This window comes from Lissotriton helveticus, chromosome 6, assembly GCF_964261635.1.
Source record: "Lissotriton helveticus chromosome 6, aLisHel1.1, whole genome shotgun sequence".
Lineage (NCBI taxonomy): Eukaryota > Metazoa > Chordata > Amphibia > Caudata > Salamandridae > Lissotriton > Lissotriton helveticus.
Window position 1 is genome coordinate 1,101,506,124 of NC_136067.1, and position 23,581 is coordinate 1,101,529,704.

Consider the following 23,581-nt stretch of genomic DNA (forward strand, 5'->3'; position numbering starts at 1 on the left):
TGAAGCCAGGGTATTTTGCATACTGTGTTAGTCGAACATGCGACTCAATTGGTCCCGCGGGTTACCAATGGGGATATCTATATTTTAGGTTAGAGAAGCTTACACTCTGGTCCTCGCTATACGGTAATAATCATGCCCTGCCTCCGCGATAAATTTCATCGGTAGTCGGGTTAGAAATCTTTTGTACTAGTTATTTCGTGTATGAGCGCATGTGGGCGGAAGTGATAGGATTTCACTCGCGATTATTGGTTAGTGGTATTTATGTCTGATAAGGGTTCCCTGATCGTCAACAAACACAAGAGCATATCTAATCCGTTTGGGTCTGTTGTTTAGTTTGGTAGTTTTTTACGAGAGAAGATTCTAAACAGAAATCATGTTTAAAGTTAGATTATGTGTCTTGCCTATTAGGTGGAAACTGTATTTGGGAAAAAGGGAGGGAGAGGGGAGTGGAAGTGTCACAATATATAATGTAACATCAGGTAGTTCCCAGGGTAGAAAGGTACGGGAAACTTAACATCAATACACTATCCTATGTCTGCTACAGTACCCAGTCCCAGATTACGGAGAAGATACATGTCACAATATTATAGCTCTAAGTTGTTGATTCTGATAGGGCATCCAGTCACTTATAGGCATTTGGCCCAATCCTCTCTGGTATTGAGGCCCTTGTCTATGGTGTTGAGATGACAGAAGTACCATTGTTCGCGTATTTTTCTCTGTCTGTCCAAGTCTCCCCCTCTTCTGTTATTCCTGATCTTTTCCAATATGAACCATCTAATATCATTACATGAGTGGTTCATTTTCTTGTAATGTTCAGTCAGAGGTGCATTTATCTTAGAAGTGCGTATTGCAGATTTGTGTTCAAGCACTCTGGTACGTAGTTCTCTTCCGGTTTCACCCACATAACCGAGGTCACATGGGCACATGAGAAGGTATACTACGTTCTGACTGCGACAGTTATTAAAGGTAGTAGGTTGGAGGTTCTTACCATTGTATACTATACTGTTACCTGCAATACAATGGGGGCAGATGGAGCAGGTTCCACATTTAAAGTTGCCTGTTGCTATCTGTCCTGTCAAAGTGAGTTGTTTTTCTTTCACAGTGGGGTAGGTGTGTACAAGACTGTTTTTAATTGTCTTGTTGCGGCGAAATGAAAATAGTGGTTTATTGAGCTGGTTTTCACTGTTCTGATTCAAGATTTTCCAATTTCTATTTACAATATTCTTTATCCGATTACTCAGATGGGAATATTGTGTGACAAAAACAATTCTGTCCGGTGTGGGATCAGATTGGTTTGATTTTCTTTGTGGGTCTAATAAGCTCTCACGATTGTAGAAGCGAGCCCGCTTCAGTGCATTTTTAATCAGTTTCTTAGGATAACCTCTATTTTCCAATTTCTGTTTGGTATTTTCCGCATGTTTATAAAAATCATCTAGATTGGTACAATTCCTGCGGAGTCTCAGGAATTCCCCGAATGGTACATTATCTTTTTGAGATTTCGGGTGGTTACTGGAGTATAGAAGGAGGGTGTTCTTATCTGTAGGCTTGGTGTAGAGTTCTACTTTAAGGTAACCCTCTTCTTCTTTAATGATGATGTCCAGAAAATTTACTTGTTGTGTTAGTCAATACTCTACTTGAAAGATTGATTATCGGTAGTCCTTTTACCTCCAGTACTGTTTGCTCCTTGTGGCTATGTATTCTTTTGTACTGTTCTGAGGCTCATTTCGCACTTGTAAGCCGATTGGAATGACTCCTAAAAGAAGGAGTCATTCCAATCGGCTTACAAGTGCGAAATGAGCCTGGCCTATTTGTGGAATGTCCCAAATTTATAGAAACGTGGACCATGATAGCTAACCGGTGTAGCCGGGATTGGCTGATACTAATTATAGAAACAGCACAAGAAATTATAGAAATAGAGAGAAAAGAAATAGAAAAACTGGAGGTGCAAGTGCAAACATCATTAGCGGTATTGGATCACTATTAGAGCCCCTTAGTCGCTATGTGGATTTTTTCCTCCAGCCCATTGTTAAAAAGCAGAGATCTTATCTTAAAGATACCTCCCATGCAATAACAACTTTTGAAGGTAGAGGGTTCAATAAGGCTACCCAATTCATAGTAGTCTTAGACATAGAAGCCCTCTACACTAATATACCTCAAAACGACACCATCGAAGTAATAGCTTCCATTCTAGAAAGTGACGATCTTAAGGGAGGGAATGATCAATTCATAATGTCATGTATCTACCTAATCCTAAAAAAGAACTATTTTCTCTTTAAAGACGATCTATATCTCCAAATCAAGGGGACCAGCATGGGGGCTACCTGTGCCCCAAGTCTGGCGTGCTTATACGTGAGCAAATTTGAGGAGAAACATATATACAACGAGGTAGCGCCCTACTTTGAGAACATCACTTGCTGGCACCGTTACATAGATGATATCATCTTCATCTGGAACGGTGCCAGCAGTGATCTCTCAAACTTTTTAGAGTGGCTCAATATGGGTGACCCCAATCTTAAATTTACAGGACACCACAGTAACCAACAAGTACATTTTCTGGACATCATCATTAAAGAAGAAGAGGGTTACCTTAAAGTAGAACTCTACACCAAGCCTACAGATAAGAACACCCTCCTTCTATACTCCAGTAACCACCCGAAATCTCAAAAAGATAATGTACCATTCGGGGAATTCCTGAGACTCCGCAGGAATTGTACCAATCTAGATGATTTTTATAAACATGCGGAAAATACCAAACAGAAATTGGAAAATAGAGGTTATCCTAAGAAACTGATTAAAAATGCACTGAAGCGGGCTCGCTTCTACAATCGTGAGAGCTTATTAGACCCACAAAGAAAATCAAACCAATCTGATCCCACACCGGACAGAATTGTTTTTGTCACACAATATTCCCATCTGAGTAATCGGATAAAGAATATTGTAAATAGAAATTGGAAAATCTTGAATCAGAACAGTGAAAACCAGCTCAATAAACCACTATTTTCATTTCGCCGCAACAAGACAATTAAAAACAGTCTTGTACACACCTACCCCACTGTGAAAGAAAAACAACTCACTTTGACAGGACAGATAGCAACAGGCAACTTTAAATGTGGAACCTGCTCCATCTGCCCCCATTGTATTGCAGGTAACAGTATAGTATACAATGGTAAGAACCTCCAACCTACTACCTTTAATAACTGTCGCAGTCAGAACGTAGTATACCTTCTCATGTGCCCATGTGACCTCGGTTATGTGGGTGAAACCAGAAGAGAACTACGTACCAGAGTGCTTGAACACAAATCTGCAATACGCACTTCTAAGATAAATGCACCTCTGACTGAACATTACAAGAAAATGAACCACTCATGTAATGATATTAGATGGTTCATATTGGAAAAGATCAGGAATAACAGAAGAGGGGGAGACTTGGACAGACAGAGAAAAATACGCGAACAATGGTACTTCTGTCATCTCAACACCATAGACAAGGGCCTCAATACCAGAGAGGATTGGGCCAAATGCCTATAAGTGACTGGATGCCCTATCAGAATCAACAACTTAGAGCTATAATATTGTGACATGTATCTTCTCCGTAATCTGGGACTGGGTACTGTAGCAGACATAGGATAGTGTATTGATGTTAAGTTTCCCGTACCTTTCTACCCTGGGAACTACCTGATGTTACATTATATATTGTGACACTTCCACTCCCCTCTCCCTCCCTTTTTCCCAAATACAGTTTCCACCTAATAGGCAAGACACATAATCTAACTTTAAACATGATTTCTGTTTAGAATCTTCTCTCGTAAAAAACTACCAAACTAAACAACAGACCCAAACGGATTAGATATGCTCTTGTGTTTGTTGACGATCAGGGAACCCTTATCAGACATAAATACCACTAACCAATAATCGCGAGTGAAATCCTATCACTTCCGCCCACATGCGCTCATACACGAAATAACTAGTACAAAAGATTTCTAACCCGACTACCGATGAAATTTATCGCGGAGGCAGGGCATGATTATTACCGTATAGCGAGGACCAGAGTGTAAGCTTCTCTAACCTAAAATATAGATATCCCCATTGGTAACCCGCGGGACCAATTGAGTCGCATGTTCGACTAACACAGTATGCAAAATACCCTGGCTTCAGGGTCAGCAGGTCTGATTGGATGTTAAACCTACATGCAACGAACCAATCAGAGTGCACTGCTCCGCATTTAAGTTTGGTCTGCTGCGAGCAAGATTCTATTCTTACCGGAAACCCCGAAGCAGCGTGATTTATCCGCTCACACAGGTAAGCTCGCCTTTAGTCCAACTTACGCAATAAGGCAGAGAAATAGAAAAACTTTCGCTCTCCTATTTAGGAGACTAAGGCTACGTCCCAACTAATCTTTTTTATAATCAACTCTCTTATACTCAGCAGGATCAGGAGAGATTACTTCTCCTTCCGAGGCCACTGCCCAGCCGCCAGAAACTCATACTAAAATATCTATTCGACTGCGGTAAAAAGGAGCAGCAGCCTTAAAACATTTTTAAATCTTCTTAATGAAAACGAACTCTACCTCTCAGATAGGTACGTGTTTAAACTAAATGTGTTCTAACTAAAAGACAAATTTTTCAATAGCAATATCAGGCTGAATAAGTCCTAACCTAGGGTCCACATGTGTTTTTTCGGTTTAGAGGGAACACCACCGACAGCGCTGAGAAGTACTTCAACTGTCATTCCATGTTGTGGTTTTTATAGAATTCACTACGACACCTCTAAACACAGGTATATCCACTATAATTGCGTTATAACCGATATAGAAATCAGTTAAGGGCGATGCCACTGTGTAGTTGAAAGGGCCCCTGATACATTTCCAGGTGTATAGTCACAGTCTATAGTTCAGGCTCTTAGACTTTTTACAAAATCTAGACTTAACCATCATGGTCAGGTAATTACAGAAAATTACTCTTATACTAGATCATTTTTTCTGAACATACCTCTATCCTAGGTATCTCCCCTTTTTCGAGCCATCAGCCCCATAATGAGAGTATTTTTAGAGAAAGGGTTTAGTTATAACAGCAGACAGTTATCTACCTAGATAGCAACTGTTTCACCTGGCACCAAAGTGTTGATAATTCTATTTAGATCTATACTTGTTCTATAGGTTGAGTCCTGTATATATTTAGGGGAGACTTTATATAAAATCTAGACTTAACCATCACGGTCAGGTAATTACAGAAAATTACTCTTATACTAAATCATAATTTTTTCTGAACATACCTCTATCCTAGGTATCTCCCCTTTTTCGAGCCATCAGCCCCATAATGAGAGTATTCTTAGAGAAAGGGTTTAGTTATAACAGCAGACAGTTATCTACCTAGATAGCAACTGTTTCACCTGGCACCAAAGTGTTGATAATTCCATTTAGGTCTAGTCTTGTTCTATAGGTTGAGTCCTGTAATTATTTAGGGGTGTAGCACATACAGGTAGTGCAGACAGGATTACAATAATATCACGTAGGTTATGTTAAATGCATTTCATGATACATGACTATTTTTAAAAAATAGGATATGTGTATATTTAGGACCCTTTTCTAGGATTGTATTTTATAATGATGCATCTGTATATAATTAATGAAATAAACTTAACAGTAATTGTATGTACATCTATTATAGGACAATTGCAAAGCCTCAAAACAAGACAGACACCGAACTTGTAGTCTTGAAAAAGGTGGAAGAGAAATACGTTATATCCACCGAAACGCGTCGACGCCCAAAATCTAGTACAATTCAAACCTTCACCTCCTTTGTTGATTTTCAAGTTTCAGTTTACAAGACCAGGGAGAGTTTAAATCGAAGCATTGAATGTACACCTTGTATTTTACAATTTATATGTTTTGCAACTTTTGTCTGTCCGTTTGATTGTGCAGGTCACAAGAAATTGTCCAACTGTCTTATTAGTTCATGAATAATTGTAATTGTTTTTTATAAAATGTATGACGTACAACTGTAAATTTGTTCATATTTTTGTCATTTTAATAAATGTTTTTGTATCCTGGGAAGTTAAACGTTTTGTGCCTGTGATTCCATCAATGAATACTCTATAGCTAGATCTTAGCTAGATCCAGTATAAGGTTCAAGGGAATGGTCTCATCTTTTCAGGATTATTGGTGGGGCCTTAGGATCCCGTCGCTGCCCTTCAGAGCGAAAGGAAGCTGAGGGTGGATCTCTATCTTAGGTTAAAGGGCGTATTACAATAATGGGGAAAAGAAAGGCGATTGAAGGGGGCTCAGATTCTTCAAATCCGAAAAAGGGAAAAAAAGCAAAAAAATCTAAGTGCCTACATGCTGCGTCTAACTGTGTCCTTTCAAGAATTGAATTAATTGTAGAAGATTGTGAGGAGATACTTAAGGGGGCCCCGAGTACAGAAGAGCTAGGTAATATAGACTCCGCATTAAAGGGCTCTATTCAGAAGAATGACAAGATAATCCCGTCTATATTCCTAAAGCAAACTCCACCTGCCGGTCCTGTTGTCAAAATCCATTCTCCTCCAATAACCCCCATCACGGTTAATGTCATCCAAACACAGAAGGGATGTAACTTGAATAGAATTGGGGAGGCTCCATCAAACATAATAGAGATCACAGAGTCGGGCGGGGAAGAATCTGCAGGAGTGGAGGGGATTGTTTGTTCCAATAGATATGCCGCGCTGGAAGGGGAATCCAGAGAGTTAAGTGAGGTACTACAAGTTTCTAGACCCGTGGAGCCATCCAGAGACAATACAGTAGAATGTCCCAGTTGCCAGAACTTTAACGGGAATATTTTAAAGAAAATGGGATGGTTTGGAACAGAATTAGCGCAAATAAAAAAAATGCTATTCGATCTAATTAAGCAGGGAGGAATGCATGTTAGCGCCCCCCAATCCCTGGGTCCATCGGCAACGGCTAAAGCCTTTAATGCACGAATAATATCAGCAAATGGCACCAATACTACTGGAATGATGGGCAGCTTAAGTGACCACCAATCAGTGGCGAGGCCTAACCCGGTGAAACCCTCATCCAAGCAAATACCCCCTCCTAAGGGCCTTATTGCAGTAAGAGGGCTGGCTCCCAAAATCGCCCCACAAATAGAGGCTGATAGGGCGGCATCGGGGCGCAGTGGCAATCCTAGCTCTTATGTAGAGGCAGTGAAGCAGAAGGGCCCAATACGAGAAACAAATGATTTCTTGGGGAGCAAAAAAAAATATCTGACAGACCCATTAGAAACAAACAAAATGGCAAATCGGGGGGATAAAAGACCCATTATCCAGAGCAGGATACCTAATAAACCCATCAACATCACTGTCTTCATGACAGGGATACCGAAGCTTAGCCCTAATACGTATGAGAGTAGCAATTCCATCTCTAACAAAGCTATTCACTGGCTGCGACATGTGAGAGGGTGCAGGTCAGTCATCAGGGAAGACTTGATTAAGGTTAAAAGACTATCCCTGCTCAGCTCTGCTACAGATTGCATAGAAATACAACAAGTCAATATGGAGATTGCTGAAAATTTAGTGTCCCTGGAGTATAGAACATCCCCCCCGGCGTATTCAAATATACAAATCTGTCAGTCACCATTATGGTCAAGAGCTAGTTATCGGGACGAATCAGACCTCAATAATATAGATTGACTAGGTAGGGGAACCCAGCCAAATAATGTTACACACACACACATAGGTCAAATGACTGAGTTCCAGGCCGATACCATTGTAAGCTCTGTGGTGCCGGGGGTGGAGAGGCCACTCATTAAAGGACATATCGGGCTGATGGAGACTGGAGACCAAGAGCTAAACCATCAAATTATAATAGAGGAGGGTATTCTTCCTCAAGTTCCTGTTAAAAGTGTAGAGGGAAACTTAAAAATAATTACCCTTGTCTCATGGAATATAGCAGGCCTCCAAAAAAAATTGTTCAGCCCAGAATGGAATGAATTTATTGAGAGGTTTGAGATTTGCCTGTTTCAAGAAACGTGGAGCAAGATCCCACTTCAAAAGAATGGCTATGCGACTTACTTTATCCCGGCGACCTCGATAGGAAGAGGGCGCCCATCTGGCGGCCTTCACATATGGATTATTGTAGCGCTTAATTGGGTTGTATCGATCCATAAGTTGCCAACAGAGGACATATTATATATTTCTCTTAAAGGTCCCCACGTCGAATCATCTATGGAATTGTTTTGCGTATATGCCAGGGGCAACTCGGGGGGTCACATTTCTCCAACGATAGCAGTTATCGATGGAGCACTAGCAGGTGTTCCTCCTCTGTCCAATGTTATTGTAGGTGGTGACATGAATTGCACATATGAACCCCTAGCTGAAGATGAGGTGTTGGGTATTAGTGCAGAGGACACTAGGCAGTCGATCCCTCCTCTAAATTTGGCAACTATCAAGAGGTGGTCACCACGAGCTATCCAACTAAATGCCCTTACATTAGAACATAACTTGCGCGCTTTAAATGAGAGGACCAGCTCTGATGCAAATGGGGCTAAGACGTTCAATAGACTTAGTTACCCGTCTCGCATTGATTATATCCTGTTGGATACTAGATCCTGGGGGAGACTAGTGGATATGGAGGTCAAAGAAACGCAGGATAGTGATCACAATCCACTCTGTATGAAAATCAAAGGGGGGAGGGAGGCGCTAATAAAAAGTGGCCCACTAATGATTGCTAAAGAAGTAATCCCTTCGCACTGCAATCGAAAGCTCAAATGGAATAGAGTTATGTGTCATGAGGACAAATTGAATAGCATCAAGGGGCTTATACAAATAGAAATTAGAGACCTTTTGGCCTCTACGTCCACACAGGCGAATGCCCTAAGTTTTGATTTACTTGACTCCTATAAAAATCTAATAGAGAAGATTGGTGTCTTCTTTACTATGGGGGAGACTAGAGGGTCCTCAAAGAACAAAGTACGCAAGAAGGGAATCCCCTGGTACACGGCCGATTGCAGGGCAAAGAGAAAGGCCATATCGACCTCAATTAGTAGTAAAGATGCAATAGCAGTGAAGGGTTGCCAGAAAAGACTATCAAAATAGCATTAAACTGGCTAAAAAGGAGTGGGAGGAGGAACACTGGCAGCAACTCAAACAAGCGGCCGGCCTGAAAGATTCAACCAGGTTCTGGAACCTGATAAACAAACTAGAGAGAAGGGGTGCAGAGCCTATACCGAACCATATAACCGAGGGCCAGTGGTATACTCACTTTGCTAAATTATATTGTGATGTAGCAATCACGGAGCAATTTACGGCGGCACCAACCGCATTTGCAATAGTGAATCATAGCCAGGTTGATCCCTTTTCTACAAGAGAAGTACACAATGCCATTATGAATATATCTCCCGGTAAGGCAGCAGGCCCAGATGGGCTTCCTGGCGACCTATTACGGTATGCACCCAAGTTGTGGTCATATTTCATTGCCCTCCTAATGAATATGATCCTCCAGGGACAACTTGTCCCTGAGTCATGGAAGGGCGCCGAGGTAGTGACCATATTCAAGAAAGGCGATAGGGAAGACCCTGCCAACTACAGACCAATAAGTTTAATTGATACAATTCAGAAAGTAGTTGGCAGGGTCTTAGTCACTAGAATGGGGTCCTGGATAGAAGAAGGTAACATACTCACCCACTTCCAGGCAGGCTTCAGGCAAAATGTGGGTACAATTGATCAGGTCTTTAGGTTTTGTGCCATATATTGGAAATCTGTGACTGTCGCGAAGGGCAGTCTATATGTGGCTTTTATTGACTTAAAGACCGCATTCGATCTGGTCCCTCGTGATAATCTCTGGAAAGTGTTGCTGGACATGGGGTTCCCGAGTTATCTCTTGGAGTTTATTGTAAAGCTCCAGCAGGATAACTACGCCAGAATTAGGTGGGGGGCCAAGGACAACTAACAGGGAGGGTGCCCGTACAGAGGGGGGTCCGCCAGGGATGCGTGATGGCTCAGACACTGTTCTCCCTCTTTATCAATGGGGTGGTAGACCATCTGAGGGAGGATTCTGCGGATGCCCCGGTCCTGGCGGGGGAGAAAACGCCTACCCTCCTCTTTGCAGACAATACCCTCCTAATGTCCAAAACACCATCGGGCCTCCAGAGGCTATTAGATAGATTCAGCCTGTTTTGTGATGAGCGGGGGCTCACTGTAAATACCACCAAAACTAAGCTGATGGTATTGTCTGCATCAAAAAAAGCTAGGAGAATAAACATAACTCTCAATGGGTCCCCACTAGAGGTGATGGAGGAGTTCGACTATCTGGGTGTCAGAATCAATGACAGATTGAAATGGGACTCACATGTGGCCAAAATGCTCTTAAATCTCAAAAGAGCGTCTGGAGCCATTTTGAGAAATCAGCGCATGTCTATTAGCAGACCGGTAGCCCCTGCTCTGGAAGTCTATGACGGCAAAGCTTTAGCCTCTGCTGTCTATGGCTCAGAGCTGTGGGACTGTGAAAACACTGTGGACCTGGTAAGAGCGATGAATACGTTTGTGAGGGATTTAGTTTCCCTCCCGCTCTCGACACCGTTAAAACCCCTTTTTGCAGACATGGGAAAACATTCAATTGCAGATATAGTGCGCCTCCGTCCTCACGGCCGATTAGGTGCCGCATGGGATTGTGGGACGTGTAGTTTGAGCGTTTTGGGAGCGGCCATCTTGGGGGAAACAGGCACGCTGGTCGGCTGCCTAGTGGTGCGGTTCTCTCGGCTGAGACGGTATAAATTTAGAGGCCCTTAACTCCGCGCAGCGGACGCGCATTGCGGTCGCGCCTCTTTCGCGCCGAAGGAGCGCCCAAGGAAAGCCCGTCTGCGCCCGTCAGCGTCCCGGAGGCGGACCGGTGCGGACGGGCGGGGATGGAAATTTCACTCCTTGCAATTTAGCATCATGCTGACATACACTGCAGCCGAGCTTACCGCTCTTAAGGGTAAGGATGGTAATTGTTGTACGGTTTTCCCTTGCCGGCCAAAAGGCAAGAGGCGATGTCCAGGCTGTGGTTGGTTACCGGGCAACGCCCATGCTTCGACTCCCTTGACTTCTGCTACAAAGAGCTCATGTTTGCTCCTGAATACTAGATCTTTGAGCAAACATGCTTTAGACATTCATGAGCTACTGGTGGAAGCAAGGGCGATCTGTCTATTTCTTACTGAGACATGGCTGGGTGAATGTTTGAGCCCTACACAGCCGCTACTATCCCTGCTAATTATGTCATTTTTAGGAAAGATAGGGTGAATGGCAGGGGTGGGGATGTTGCGATGGTGGTCGATAAGCGCGTTACCTGTTCCATCATTCAAACTGATGAGATCCAGGGGTGCGAGGTCCTGGGGTTTTCGTTATCCATTTCTCCTCACCAATCCTGCGCTGGGTTATTGATCTATAGGCCACCGGGACCGACGGGTTCTTTCCATGAAGAACTTCATGCAGTGGTGTCGGCGCTCTGCCTAAAAACTGAGCACTGCCTGGTATTGGGGGATTTTAACATTCACATGGATATAAGGAACGATGCTGACACTATTAAGATCTATGACACTACCTCCCCTCTGGGTCTCTCCCCCTATCTTTCAGTTTCCACGCATAATAAAGGTCATACGCAAGATCAAGTTTTCTCCACTATTCCTATTGATATCTCCTCACCCGCACCGGTCTTATGGTCGGACCATTTTTTAGTTAATTTCCAAATTATCCATACTGATAAATCTTCGTGTAACAGGTTTAGTCGCCCTCCCCAGGCCTCTCGTGCCTATCATCAAGTCACCCCTGAGATGTTACCACAGGCTTATCTCTCCCACCCCTGCCCGCTGTCTGGCATTTTGGAGAAGGACCTTGATCTCCTGCAGACGTGGTTTGTGGAAACATTAGATGAACTAGCCCCGGTAACAACTTCCCGCAAGCCCGCCTGCCGGGTTTCTGCTCCTTGGTTCACTGCAGCCTTGTCAGTGAAGCGACGGCAATGTAAGGCAGCTGAAAGGGCGTAGCGGCGCCATTATGACACCACGGCTAAGATGGCATACAGGGACCCCATCTGCAGCAAAGTAGCATGTAGTTGCTGATCTCACCAAAACAGCGCATTTCTCACCTGCAACCCCTCATTTGCAGGCCACCTGCAAATCTAAGGAAAGAGATCCCTCCCTACAGGTGATAGATGAACCCCATCTATAACACAATAGCCCTTGATGTTAGCCTGGGTCAGCTGGTGTCTGATGAAATCAAAGACCCTTCTGACCTGTGAACCTGTGCCAAGAACTGTTCACCCTACTGCAGGAAAGTTCCACTGCCTCACATGACCTGGCCCCGTGCCAACTCTAGGCGGGACGATTTCAGACACCAAGGCTCACCTTACCACATCTATTTGCTAATCTCACCTAGTTGCCGTCCTTCTAGCACCGTGTGTGCCTGAACACCTGTGTCCCCATCTATGGGACAGCAGCGCACTTGTTAGGTAACCGCTCCCAACCCCGCCTGCCTACTTTGGCTAATCGGGCGAGGAGAATAATGCTTTACATTTGCACAGTTCCTTTGCTTTCTAAATCATGACGCACAGGGATGTTCATAACTAGAAGTATGTGCCAATGAGCAAGGGTGCACTTCTACCCCTGCCATGCATCCCTTATTCCTTATGGGAATTTCGCCAGCTCAACCCCCTCTGGTGACACCCCCTAGGCATACCAGCTAAAAGAATCTGTCCGGTTTCATACAGTGCACACTGGTTGCGATATGGTGCCTAACATTAAGGATTGATTAAGTACTACTTTACCCTCATCCTCGAATATTACCGAATCGGGGTACCGAGGCATTCACACTGCCCACCCCTGGGCAACCCCCAGCGGTGGAAGGTTACCTGCTCCGTTAAATTTTAATTTTTGTTGATCACTCCGCATGCCAAATGTACTTTTACATAGTAGCCTTAGTGCTGGACACCTTGTATCCCCATTTCTTGGGACAGCAGCACGCTGTGTTGGCTGACAGCGTCACCACCCAGCGAGGCAACTATTACTAACCGGGCGGGCATTTGCACCTAACTGCAGGATCATGTCACCTACCCTTGGTTCTGGGGTGCACTTATTTTACCCCGTTAACCAGATGGATGCACAAATCCCTTTGATTGCTAAACCCTGGTGAACACCTTAATGGTGTCAAATCTGGTTTGAAACAATATATGTCTTGTGCCCACTATTGGAGACACCTCGCCCTTTTGTGCAATTACAACTTACGCAGCGCACCCCGCTTGCTTAACTGCCATCGGATCACAGATGCCCAGTACCTACTGCCCATCTCTGACCATGGATGCTTTAAACCTGTCAAAATATCAAGAACTAGGATTCCCAGTTCCCGGTTTAGCTGCAGTACACCTTCAGTGGATCCGCTAGGAGATACGACAAATCGCATCCGCCATGAGAACCTTAAGTACACAATTTTCACCTGGGCGTACCTCAAATGAGACACGCTCCACACAGCTATAAGGCCAGAGACACAAATATATTAAGCCTATTTACTGTGTTATTTCACTTGGCACCCTTCTGGTTGGTAATGCGGAACCTCCTGCCCAGCATAAGCTGACCATCTAGCGTTGATGCCACACCACCCGTGTTCCTAGAATCACCCTCCATCCCCCTGTGCAATAGTACTAATGCTAAGTGGGCAATCCATTCAACATTCCTCCTTTCCTGCCGGACTGTAGCCTGTTTAGTTTGATCTGTGGTGGCTGCACCAGACTTCACCGGCAGCTTTATTGCTGATAATGTGGCCAGTTGACCTTGGGGGAATCTCCCCCTTGCAACTTGTGACTGCAGCGATTGTTTATTGAAATGATACTGTGTATCTGAATGAACTATGCACAGGTGATTGGACTCCCATATGCGCAGGTGTTGTGCACAGCAAGTTGGATGGCCAGAATGAGTTGGGACTAAGGGTAAGGGTGGGCGTAGTTCGCGAAGTAGCGCTACGCGAAGTGCACTTCGCACTACGCGAACTTCACGTAGCACTACGCGAGCTGCGTAGTAGCATGTTCGCACTGTGCAAGATGCGTTTTCAATGATTGCACAGTGCGGACAAGCATCCGGCACTGTGCAAGCATTGAAAACGGCATCTTGCACAGTGCGAGCTGTAGTTTTCTGCTGCTCGAGTAGATTATTACTCGAGCGGCAGCTTTCTCAACGCGAACAGGTAGTTTCTCATTGAGAGCGGTCGCGAGCATGCGCAACCACTCACAATGAGAAACCTGACCTCCTCGCGTTGAGAATCTCTTTTTTTCTTTTTGTCCTCATACATGCCACCAGAAATTGTCAACTCTAGATGGGCTTTTCTCCTGGCCTCTAACACGGGCAAACTATTGCCGCCCTGGCTGCCGTGTATAGCCAACGGAGATCACCCAGAGGTAGGTTGTTTCCTTGTCCCACTCCCATTCGTGATGTATCGTGGCCTTTGGGAGGACAGGACCACAAAACCTCTGGCATAATCATTGGACATTTTTTTTTTTGGGTACCTTGTCCGTTATCTCTCAGACCATGCAATTAATTGGGACCATATTTTAACAGCACTCTCTCCTCCGCACAATAGGTCTAAACGACTAACGGCCATAATGTTCTTAAGACAATTTACAAATCGGGGAGGACTTACAGATTTCAACTCCCTACAGATCTCCCTTCTGGCTATAACAATGACATAAAAAATAAACTGTGAAGTGCTGTTACTAACATCATAATCCGTAGGGAGACCAAAAAATATTAATCTGGGGGAATAAATGATTGGTATGGATAGAACCTCTTCTAAGAACCCGCAGACCTGATCCCAGTAGCTGATAATTTCAGGGCAGTCTAGAAACATATGTCTATCATCTGCATCTGGTGACCTGCATCTTAAACAGACATATTCTTCTGCCGAGATCCTTGACAATTTCGCAGGAGTCCAGTAAGCCCTATATGCTGTGAATAAATGGTTCCTTCTAAGATTGGATGGTTTTATGGTTTTTTGGGAAATTGTGAATGAATCTATCCAGATCTTCAGCATCTCTTCGGAATCATGAGTGACGAAATTGGCCCAAAGCTTGATGATATCAGCTCCTAGTTCATTTTTCGCCCCCGCCAATGCATTGTACCAAAGTGACACCTCCCCTTTCCTCCCTGTGTCCCTGCTGATAAGTCCCAAAATCGGAATCTCGTCCTCATTGACCCAGCACTGACTACCCCACCAGGAAGATAACTGGTAGAATTTAAATCTTGAAATGGAACCCCTTGTTAGATTTAAAAGAGATTCCCAACTTAATAGTTTGGAATCAATAGACAGGTCCCCCCACTTGGTTAATCCTGCAGCTCTCAGAGGAAGAGCCAGCCGATCTAATAGGCAGTCTGGTGTACCTGGAGAGTCCCAGATGGGGGCTTGCGAGTGATAGTAGGGTATATCCAAAATTCTACGGATTGCCTTCCAGATGTTAAATGCTGTCCTAAGAAGCTTCAGGCGAGCCTTCTTAAAAAACTTCTGGTCCCCAAATTTGTAAAGAAAAAACTCAAGACCTTGCGGCAGGTCTGATAACATGGCCTGAAAAAGTCTTCTGTGTGAGGAAGAATCTAGTTTGTTTGCCAGAAGTCTAAAATTCTTAAATTGAAAAGCATAACAATAAAAAAGTATATCGGGCAGAGCCAATCCAGGCAATTTTAGCCCCTTTCTTAATTTCCGCTAGGCAATTTGTTAAAATGAAGTAATGGGGTAGACATCTCTTGTAGGTGGTATATGTAGGTTTAATCAGGTAGAAGTCAGCAGGTATACAATTACAAGAAGATCCTTAATAAATCAGGTAGTCTCAGGTAAAGCCCCACCAGGAGCAAGGTCCACTCTGCTCAGCCCATCTCACCAACTGATCTTGTTACATACAAAGCCACCCTAACATTCCACATGACATCATAGCAGGCTGAGCAGGCAGAGAGAGAACCAAAGAGGAGAGATATGAAAATGGCAATAAGCACATTATAACACAATTCTAGGGGACTTGGTGGCCCAGATAAACGAGCCAATCCTTCCTTGAAGGTTAGAAATATCTTTTTTTATTGAAGTGTAAGGGAATGGAATTAAATAGGAAAGTAACTTTTGGCAATATTATCATCTTGACTAGATTGACTCTACCATAGATGTTAAGAGGTAAAGTATTCCATCTAGTCACCTTCCCGGAGAGCTGGAAGCACGCCGAACTCAGCGCTCTACTCAAGAAACCATCAGCAGACCCAACCGACCTCAAGAACTACCGCCCTATCTCGCTGCTCCCGTTTCCAGCCAAAGTCATCGAGAAGACCGTCAACAAGCAACTGGCTGCCTTCCTCGAGACGAACGGTTCCCTCGACCTCTCGCAGTCTGGCTTCCGGGCCAACCACAGCACCGAGACCGCCCTGATCGCAGCTACTGATGACATCCGAGCCCTGCTCGACAACGGAGAAACAGCGGCCCTCATCCTCCTGGACCTCTCCGCGGCCTTCGACACTGTCTGCCACCGTACCCTAGTACAGCGCCTCAGCAACGTCGGAATCCAGGAGAAGGCACTGGAGTGGATCACCTCCTTCCTCGCCGGAAGGACACAGAGAGTCCGCCTCCCCCCGTTCAGATCGGATGCCACCGAAGTCATCTGCGGCGTTCCTCAAGGCTCCTCGCTCAGCCCAACACTCTTCAACGTCTACATGAGCCCCCTCGCAGCCATCGCACGCCAGCACAACCTGAACATCATCTCCTACGCCGACGACACCCAGCTGATCCTCTCCCTCACTAACGACCCCGCCACCGCCAGAGCCAACCTGCACGAAGGGATGACAGACGTAGCCAAATGGATGTCGAACAGCCGCCTGAAACTGAACTCGGACAAGACGGAAGTCCTCATCCTGGGATCCTCACCCTCCGCCTGGGACGACTCCTGGTGGGCCCCCGCCCTGGGCAGCGCACCCAAACCAACAGACCACGCACGCAACCTGGGCTTCATCCTGGACTCCTCCCTCTCCATGACCAGACAAGTCAACGCCGTCTCCTCGTCGTGCTTCAACATCCTGCGCATGCTACGTAAGATCTTCCGATGGATCCCCACCGAGACCAGGAAGACGGTCACCCAGGCCCTCGTCACCAGCCGTCTGGACTACGGCAACTCCCTCTACGCCGGAACCACCGCCAAACTCCAGAAGAGACTCCAGCGGATCCAGAACACCTCAGCACGACTCATCCTGGACATCCCCCGCCGCAGCCACATCTCCGGACACCTGAGAGACCTGCACTGGCTCCCGGTCAACAAGAGAATCACCTTCCGGCTCCTCACCCACGCACACAAAGCCCTACACAACCAAGGACCAGGATACCTCAACAGCCGCCTCAACTTCTACGCTCCCAAACGCCAGCTTCGATCGACCAGCCACGCCCTCGCCGCCGTCCCCCGCATCCGAAGAGCCACCACAGGAGGAAGGTCCTTCTCCTACTTGGCCGCCAAGACTTGGAACTCCCTTCCGACCCACCTCCGCCTGACCCAGGACCACCTCGCCTTCAGGAAGCAGCTCAAGACCTGGCTGTTCGAGCAGTAGCGGACCCCCTCCCCCCAGCGCCTTGAGACCCCCCGGGTGAGTAGTGCGCTATATAAATGCTCTGTTTGATTGATTGAGTCAAGAGCTTCCTTATATCCTTAACCACCGTCTGCCAACTGCTTTTAGTGATATCATCCAGATTATGAGTAAGATGAATTCCCAGGTATCTAATTTTTAATTTGGCTTCCGGTATCGGGGCCAGGTTGTTCCAGCTCATTATGTCGGTCTTATCTTTATTAATCTTGTATCCCGAACCCGTGCCAAAATCCTCAGCCAATTCAAATAACCTAGGAATAGCCTGCTCAGGATTTGATGTGTATAGAAGCAGGTTGTCAGCATAAAGTGCTGTCTTAAGAATCAATTCTCCAATTTTGAAAGGTAAGATCACTGGGTCAGATCTCAAGGAGCAGACAAAGGGCTCAATATAAATGTCGAAAAGGAGAGGGGACAGGGGACATCCCTGCCTCGTTCCCCTCGAGATATCCAACCATTCAGTCAAACTACCATTGACTAATACCTTGGCTCGAGGGCCCCTATACAATGTCTCAATCCCTCTAATAAATATGTCTGGAAATCCAAAGTTTGCCATGGTTTTCCATAAAAAAAGCCAATTAACCTGGTCGAATGCTTTTGCAGCATCGATCGTGACAATGGTCAGCGGCAGTTCCCTCTCCGCTGCTATATCCATTGCTCCTACAACTTGAAAAGTAAGTTCGTTTAGTTGACGCCCAGGTATAAAACCCCGCTGATCGGAGTGAATGATGGACTTAATTATTTTTGCAGTCTAGACGTAAGGATACCTGAATAGATTTTTGAATCCGAATTAAGAAGTGAGATGGGCCTATACGATTCTATGTTTTTGGGGTTTTTATTAGGCTTTGCTATCAGGGTGATAGTTGCTTCTGACCAAGAAACGGGGGTGTCCTCCCCTTTTTTATTGAATAGTGACAGTAATGGGGATACGATTTCTTCCACGTTATCCTTATACAACTCCGTCGGCAATCCATCCGGATCCGGAGCCTTGTTCCTAGCCATCTTTTTTAGTTGGGCCCGTACCTCTCCCCCAGTGATATCTGTAACTAGGTATTCTTTATCCGATTCACTCAACTGGAGTAACTCTCTCATAGCCCACCAGCGTTCTAGCTCGTCCTCCCCCAGGCTATTCCGCTCCTGGTATAATTCTTCCATAAACCCTCTGGCCTCTATCCTGATGTCAGCATCTTCTGTTAGGGGCAGGCCTGAACCGCGCTGGATTAGTGTACTAATACTATTCCTACTCCGCTCCGTTCTAGCTTTCCAGGCGAGGAGGGAGCCGCACTTCTCCCCGTATTCGAAGTTTCGAAGTTTATTCACTTCCCACCTGTCCTTATTTATTTTGTCAGCACGTGCCTTAAAGCCAATCTGTAACTCAAACAGCTCTTTTTCGAGTTGTGGAATCCTACCCCTATCTGCCAATACCGCTAACTGTAATTGTTGTTCTTTTGTTTTAATCATTTCGAGGTCGAATCTATCTTTTTCTTTCATAAGTTTTCTCTTTAAAGCCATATGCGACCCAAGGACACCCCTTAAGTAGGCCTTAAGCGAATCTATAACACAATAGCCCTTGATGTTAGCCTGGATCAGCTGGTGTCTGATGAAATCAAAGACCCTTCTGACCTGTGAACCTGTGCCAAGAACTGTTCACCCTACTGCAGGAAAGTTCCACTGCCTCACATGACCTGGCCCCGTGCCAACTCTGGGCGGGACGATTTCAGACACCAGGGCTCACCTTACCCCATCTATTTGCTAATCTCACCTAGTTGCCGTCCTTCTAGCACTGTGTGCGCCTGAACACCTGTGTCCCCATCTATGGGACAGCAGCGCACTTGTTAGGTAACCGCTCCCAACCCCGCCTGCCTACTTTGGCTAATCGGGCGAGGAGAATAATGCTTTACATTTGCACAGTTCCTTTGCTTTCTAAATCATGACGCACAGGGATGTTCATAACTAGAAGTATGTGCCAATGAGCAAGGGTGCACTTCTACCCCTGCCATGCATCCCTTATTCCTTATGGGAATTTCGCCAGCTCAACCCCCTCTGGTGAAACCCCCTAGGCATACCAGCTAAAAGAATCTGTCCGGTTTCATACAGTGCACACTGGTTGCGATATGGTGCCTAACATTAAGGATTGATTAAGTCCTACTTTACCCTCATCCTCGAATATTGCCGAATCGGGGTACCGAGGCATTCACACTGCCCACCCCTGGGCAACCCCCAGCGGTGGAAGGTTACCTGCTCCGTTAAATTTTAATTTTTGTTGATCACTCCGCATGCCAAATGTACTTTTACATAGTAGCCTTAGTGCTCGACACCTTGTATCCCCATTTCTTGGGACAGCAGCACGCTGTGTTGGCTGACAGCGTCACCACCCAGCGAGGCAACTATTACTAACCGGACGGGCATTTGCACCTAACTGCAGGATCATGTCACCTACCCTTGGTTCTGGGGTGCACTTATTTTACCCCGTTAACCAGATGGATGCACAAATCCCTTTGATTGCTAAACCCTGGTGAACACCTTAATGGTGTCAAATCTGGTTTGAAACAATATATGTCTTGTGCCCACTATTGGAGACACCTCGCCCTTTTGTGCAATTACAACTTACGCAGCGCACCCCGCTTGCTTAACTGCCATCGGATCACAGATGCCCAGTACCTACTGCCCATCTCTGACCATGGATGCTTTAAAACTGTCAAAATATCATGAACTAGGATTCCCAGTTCCCGGTTTAGCTGCAGTACACCTTCAGTGGATCCGCTAGGAGATACGACAAATCGCATCCGCCATGAGAACCTTAAGTACACAATTTTCATCTGGGCGTACCTCAAATGAGACACGCTCCACACAGCTATAAGGCCAGAGACACAAATATATTAAACCTATTTACTGTGTTATTTCACTTGGCACCCTTCTGGTTGGTAATGCGGAACCTCCTGCCCAGCACAAGCTGACCATCTAGCGTTGATGCCACACCACCCGTGTTCCTAGAATCACCCTCTGCAATAGTACTAATGCAAAGTGGGCAATCCATTCAACATTCCTCCTTTCCTGCCGGACTGTGGCCTGTTTAGTTTGATCTGTGGTGGCTGCACCAGACTTCACCGGCAGCTTTATTGCTGATAATGTGGCCAGTTGACCTTGGGGGAATCTCCCCCTTGCAACTTGTGACTGCAGCGATTGTTTAATTGAAATGATACTGTGTATCTGAATGAACTATGCACAGGTGATTGGACTCCCATATGCGCAGGTGTTGTGCACAGCAAGTTGGATGGCCAGGATCAGTTGGGACTAACTTGGGACATCCCCCTACCAGTCTCTGCTGCAGTTTTCCCCTAAACGGAACGGATCGCTGTGCTCAGCCGACCGGTGAAATTGTATCCCAAGCCTTCTTAAGTGTAGTTCACATGGTGAAAATTGGGGATACTATTCATACCACTGGTTTTTGGGGGGGGGACAGGGGAAGTGCTGGGCCTACTGCCAGCATCTCCCCTGCTCCGTCATGGTTTCCTAAGCACCCATCCCGTACCCTCCTAGCCCACCCTCGGATTTAACCGGGTTGACCCCCCAACCTGGGATGTGATGGCCTGGTAGCCACTGGACCAGTATGTGAGTACTATCGGGGACCTAAGCTATCATCTATCTCAAGCAGGGAATGGCCACCTGCAGCGCTCAATTGCACCCCGATAAAATGATCTACCGGCAGTTAACATAGCTCAGTTAATTCTTGCTGTCAAGTCTTGGTCCACCCAGCACTCAAAGAAGTGCTACGCTTCCTAGGTGGGGTGGTGCACAATGACATAAGATGCTAAGAGCAGAGTGCACCTGCTCCATAACACCCCAGGCTGCTTGTCTGACCTTCCTATATGCCCGGGGATACCTAAGATAATGGTTCAATTCCGAACTGGTGTGACTGTGCAAGAAGTGTAGTGAGCCTTCGCCTGCACGATGACTGTGCAAGAAGTGTAGTGAGCCTTCGCCTGCACGAGTCTCCCAACAACAAGTTGGCCCTGACTAACCTTGTGTTTTGGTGCCGGATTTGGGAAGGCGTATCCCATGTTCTATCAACTATTGGGCTGTTAGAGTGCTGGATGCAAGGTGGGGATGCTAACCTGCCCCAAATCGCTGCACCATCGATTGCGCAAGCCAGCGAGATACTAGAACATTTTGGGCGTTTAGAAAATGTGACACCTAGGACTTGTCCCTCAACTTCAGTCAGGATTTGTCCATCGAATTGAGCCAGTAACCACTTTAGGTGAAGTCTGGCCCTCCCAAACTTCTGCTATTCTACCCGAAACAGACAAGACAGTGGGGACAGGAGGGGAACAATATGTGTCAGTGCCTGCCCTTTCTTAAATACTGGGAGTGCCAAGTGGTCTTACTACATTGTAGCCTATTCATGCTTTCTTGACTCACTGCTCCCACCCAGTTTGACCCCAAAACTTTGAGGCACTTTTAGTAGTAACATGCCCTTAAAGGTAAAGCCTGTCAGTAACTATTGTCTATATGGGGACAAAAGATGAACCATGATGTCATCACTGCTCAAGTCTGTGATGTCATATTCTCTACCTCTGGCATATTCTCATAAATCGCCATATATGACTGGCCCGCACTCTCAACCTATGCTTTGTGTGATCTTGCCCACTTTAGTTTGAGCAGATACCTGCAATGCATACTGGGCTTCACAGTCGATAATGCACAAGTAAACTACCCCCCTCCCATCAGGTTGCACAGTACCTGGTAAGGGTGTGATGGGCTGGTTACTCGCCTGAGGCCCCCATGCAAATGCATTTGCAGCATTAATAAAAACGTTGTCGTTTTGGCTGTGTCAACTTTGTTGCCAGTGCCACCCTACAGCCCCATGGAAATAGTGCAGAACTCTCTCTTACTACACTGCGGCGTGAGCCCACTGTAGTCACCAAATTCCTTCACAATTTCTGCTTCTGACTGTAATTGAGAACATTGTCCCCCATGGTATCTTGGTGCTGCACAACACGTTTATTGTTACTCAGCTCCACGGTAGTCATTTTATCTACCTCAGCAGGATGAAATGCTGGGAAGGCCTACCAAGATCTGGACCAAGAAGTTGAAACAAGCCACTTTCTGTTCTCCCGCTCCCCAGGCCAGTGAAATTGTGTCCCTGGGCTGGCATCTGGCACTTAAACCCTTACTTGGACAGGGCCAGGCTAGAAACCCAGATCTAGAAGTCCTGCGAGCCTACTGACCACTACCAACACCAGAAAGTCATGCAGACCCTCCGTAGCTTGGATACTAAACCAGGTATAATTGTGTAGGAAGGGGGGCGGAGCTAGCCGTGAAACGAAATGGCGGCACTTTAAGAGAGCTCCTCCGGGCGCCCGCTATCATCATCCCGATCCTGCATTACAGACGGTGATCACAAGCCGGAAACAAGAGCAACAAATAGCCTAACACAGGACCTACACTCGACGGAGATCTGGTGGTAAACGGAGTCCCCGAAACAGAGCAACTCCGGCTGGAAGGAGACGGCGGCCTATGAAAAGGGAGACCGAGGTGCAACACCGGCATAGAGTGGAGGGCCGAGCCGAGACGCAGAGCACGCAGCCCGGACTACAGTAGCCCCGCCCACCGCAGAGACGCGAGGTCGCGCTGCCGGAGACCTGTGCAGACTACGGCTGTTGAATTACGAGGACTGACCTATGAGCCCACAATATTGTAGGTACAGCGGACCCTGCGCCAATAAAATATCTGCTGAGCGCCATACTTAGAGGCCCATACGAGGCCACATGGTCGAGGAATGCGACAGAGGGGGGCGAGCTGCGGCAGTGATTGGGCCTAATATCTAAACCCATCGGGGTGAAGACACACGTGGCAGGCCGCAATGCCAAAAGTCGCAGAAAAGATATACTGACCATCACAGTGTGAAGGTGGACCTGCACATGCCACATAGAGGCCCGAAACAAGCGCACAGGGCGGCACAAAAAGCACAGCAAACGAAGATCCTG